Raw genomic sequence first — 4654 nt, forward strand, 5'->3', positions numbered from 1 at the left:
GTTCTGAGATTAAGAAATCTTCCAACTAGATTTCAAAAGGCTTGGAGAGTGAGACAGTGTGCCCCTGAGAGGTCAGTATGTGAAGCTGAGTGTGAAGAAAAAAGTGCCCTGGACACACCAGAAGTTTGGAAAAGCCAGGAATGTAGATTGTCTAAGGAAAGCTGCAAGGAGGGAGCAAAGCAGGCTCATGTGAGAATCCATGGGAGCTACAGCCCCCAGAAGGATCATAGTGGTAGAGTCATCCAAGCCCTTTGGAGCTCACAACGTGCCAAAGATTGTTTCAGATACTGGACATGGAACTATGGGACTTAGTGTTTGCCCTGTTAGATTTTAGACTTACTTTGATCCCATTCCCTTATATTGCCTTGTTTGTAACATTTGGAATAAAAGTGCTTATTTTATACCATTGAATGTTGGAAGTGTTTAACTTTTCATTTGTGCAGGGGCTTGCAACTAGCAGTTTGCCTTACATCTCAGAGGAGACTTGTACTTTTCTAGCAGTTGGATTTTTCAGCAATGCTGAAACTCCTAGCACTTTTTGTGAACTCTTCCAGATGGACTAACTGCCTTTTTCATGGAGGGATGTGCATGAGTCTTTGGGGGGCAAAATGTTATGGTTCTAATGTAAGATAGTGTTGATAGACAATACTGGTTCTTAAGGAATGTTAACCTTTGTTATAAAGTTCAAGTTGTGAAATGATAAGAATAATGTCTTTGGAAACTGCTTTAAAGAAATGTGTGTAGTTGACAAGCTGACAAGGGGAGGACTGTTATGCTTGGTATGATGTGTCAACTTCAGGAGGGCAGAAGCTTAACTAAGAGCTCAGCAGTTCTACATACTGCGTGAAAAACACATACACTTACTGACACTAGGATGTTGTTCATTGCGTCTACTTCAGAAGTTTAACAGTTCAACCAAGTGATTCATCAGGGCGCTGGGGTCCGTACTTTGTGAACATCCTCAGCTTGTGGAAGAAGAGCACATGGAGATGGTGTGAGTATGGGTAGATGGCCTATGATTGATACAAGGAGCAGAAAGAGGCTCGCTCCTTTCCCTTTATGTTCCTGCTGCTCTTGCTGTCTTGTGCCACCTTGAAGTGTTGCCCCTGTGCCCTGACACCCTGCCTTGGAGCCAGCTGGTTATAGACTGAAACCTCCACAAATTGTAAGCTAAATAAACCATTTTTGGCTCAATTTTGGTAGATGAGTATTTTGTCTCAGCAATGAAAGAAAAGTAACCAACACATCAGCTACGATGAACAGCTTTCTAACCCTATAGAATAATCATGAAATCCTGGTGACTCAGTATCCATTTGCTACTTTCTCCAGAGGAATACTGTAGTAACTTAGTGATATGTGTTCACAATAGTCTTTATATGTTAATTAAAAGACACCATAAAATTGTTCTAATTATTGCTGCAAAGAAAACCACTCACCCAATCATCAAACCACACAAAAATTTAGAAATTTAAACAATCACAACTAATTTATGGCTCATTTAGATTACACAGTGATGGGTTTAAGGGCTACAGACACCTGCTGGCTTCCTTTCAGAATCGTCTGGTAGTTGCTGGTGGCTGTCAGGTGTCACCATCAGTACATTCGGGGCTGTTCCATGGAGTGGAAGAAGTATTCCAAATTTAATGAAGTTTATACGAAAGCAGAAACTCTACTGTCTTAAATGACTTGCCCTTGGAATTTACCTATAACCTTTTCCATCATGGTTACCACACAGCCACATTCTTAACACAGCACAGACCAAACCCTCAGTGGATGTGGTGTCAACATCACATTCCTGAAGAGGAGGAATAGGTTGGAAGGGTCCCTTGTGTTGATCTTTGATAGCAGGTTCTACAATGATCATTGAGTTCATTCCCTTTTACTTTTATAAATGAAATTTTCCAGCAAATGATCTGGAAGTGTAGCCTCTAAATGATGTGTTGTAGTCAAACAATTGCACATTTCATCAAGTTCTACTCTTGTGGCTGGCAATTTGTGACAGATTTCTGCTTTGTACTTCCAAAAAACATTTTATATGTGCTTGAATGTAATTCCTCTAAGGGAAATAACATCAAATCATTGATTTCTTGTTTGAGAATCTAGATGAGAGGTCAGCCAACATATTCTCAATGAGCTACACAAAAATAAAACATTTTGAAGATTGTAAGTCAAAAGGCAGAAATCAAGAACATTAACATGTAGTTACAGAATTACTTAAAGTTTAACTTTTGAAATTTTGAATGTTATGTTTAGCTCATGATTTTGTGATAAAGAGAATAGAATGTTACATGGAACTAGAAAGTATTTAACAAGACAGTCCGCCAAGGGACACAGGAGTCGAGCGCAGTACTTTTGTTAAGTCTGTAGTATGATTTAAATCAAATAGAAGATGACTGAAGCATAAGAGAACATTTGTCCCTTCTGTCCTACTAGGAGAATGGCCTCAGTCTTATTCCAGCAAAGGGCGAGAGGGATTTCTGGGAAGATGGTGGAATGATGAAGAGTAGCAGCAAAACAGTCTCTTTGAGATTAGAAGCCAAAAGCTGCACTGTTGCAAAACTGGGATGAGAAGGATAAAGAAGTGGATTCCGGGATCCAGAAAGAGTTGGAAGTGAGCACTGGAACCAACAGCAGAGTACAGAGACGGATTTCAACACAGAAGCAATATGCGGCGAGTGGCACTTTCTCCGTGAATACTAGATTGAAGTGGAGAGGAACAGCTCACATCTGCAGAGGCTCAGTGAGTACTGGTGAGTCTAAAGGCCTCCACAGAGAAATGCACAAGGTCAACAGAGGAGTGGATGCTTCAGAGTGTAGTGGCGGTTAAGGGATGCCCCTAGAGTTGAGTCATCCTCAGGAGGGGAGAATTGGCCCATTGCTCTTTTGCAGTGGGGTCTACTAAAAGCAGGACAGTGACTTGGCTCCATCTAGGGCCTCCAAGTGTGTGGAGGAGCCACAGAGACACCAAGATCAGGGACAGTTCAAGCTGGCACTTCAGACTTCTCAAACTGCCAGTTCAAACTGGCAGGAGACAACCAGGTACTAGCATAACCTGCAGGAACTGAAGCTGTCTGAATGAAAGCCCTGGCTTGCTGGGAATATCCACCACCTGTTATAATTGTACTGCTCGCTTGCTGGGTCAGTCAGCGTGGGTCTGGGCTCTGTCTACGCCCTTTTTTAAAAATGGCAGCAGAAGCACAGTATGAGGTGCACTTTTTTGTCTTCCTGCCTGTACTTGTTTTCTTTTTTCTGATTTATTGCTTTTCCATTTACCAAAATACAAATATTATTTCTACTTTTTAGTTGTTGCTTTGTTCTTCTTGGTTTCAGTTCTTTCTTTCTTTCTTTCTTTCTTTCTTTTTCTTTCTTTCTTTCTTTTCTTTCTTTCTTCTTTCTTTCTTTCTTTCTTTCTTTCTTTCTTTCTTTCTTTCTTTCTTTCTTTTCTTTCTTTCCTTCCTTTTTTCTTTCTTTCCCTACTGTCTTATTTCCAATTTCTCAAAAGTGTGTAATATTCCTTTCACTTCACTGTATTTCCAAACTCTTTCACTTCTATTCCTTTAGTTTTCCCCTACCCCCTTTTATATTTTCTCCCCTGAGTGTAAATCACCATACTGAGAAAATATTCCCAGATGAAGATGTACAAGTGTCGACTAAATAAATAAAGAAATGTTCAACATTTCTGGGCATCAGGAGAGGAAAATTAAACAACATTGAGATTCCATCTCCTTCCAGAAGGAATGGTAACTATAAAGAAATCTATTAATAATGAATGCTGGCAGAGCATTGGAGACAAAGGAGCACTTCTTCAATCTTGGTGGGAGTATAGATAGTTGTGACTACTGTGGAAATCTGTGTAGATTTCCTCAAAAATCCAAAACTGGAGGTTCCATTTGACCCAGCTGTTCTCTTTCTTCCCAAAAGAATGAAAATCATCACACCACAGTAGTATATGCGCATCTATGTTTACAGCAGGAGAGTTTGTAATAGCTACATCTTGGACACAGACCAAATGTTCATCACTTGATTAATGGATAAAGAAGATATAGGATTTTTTTTATACAATGGAGTACTACAGAGCCATAAGTAAAGATTAAGTTGAGACATCTTTAGGTGTGTGAACCTTAAGATCATACTCTTAAGTGAAATATATCAGATATACAAATATATTGAATGTATAAACATTCACATATAGCACGTTTTTATGTAGTGTGGGAAGTACAAAGTGTAATAAAGACCAAAATATATAATAGATATTTTGAAATACGTAAGATATATGCAAATAGAGAGTGGAACTGAGAAGGGAGTTGGGGAAAGGAAAAAATAGACAAGAGAAAACAAGATAAAGTTAAGACAATTCTCTTGTATATAATGAGGGGAAAATGGATTGAAGGGAGGTGAGAAGAATGGGGAAAAAAGAAGAATCAGAATATATCATGTACCAGCACAAATTCTCTGTGATGAATATGATCACTATGTTTATTCAAAAGGTATCAGAAATTAATTTGTTAAAAATATCCAAGAAGAAAATAAAACAATTAACTGACCATTACAAAAACTTGAGAAGAAATATCCTTTTATACTTATTTTATTGGCTTTGTATTTAGTGTATTTTATACATTTCATTTATCATGTTATTCAAAATTCATATGTCTAA

Source organism: Chinchilla lanigera, unplaced genomic scaffold (assembly GCF_000276665.1).
Source record: "Chinchilla lanigera isolate Chin_1 unplaced genomic scaffold, ChiLan1.0 scaffold00209, whole genome shotgun sequence".
Classification (NCBI taxonomy): Eukaryota; Metazoa; Chordata; class Mammalia; order Rodentia; family Chinchillidae; genus Chinchilla; species Chinchilla lanigera.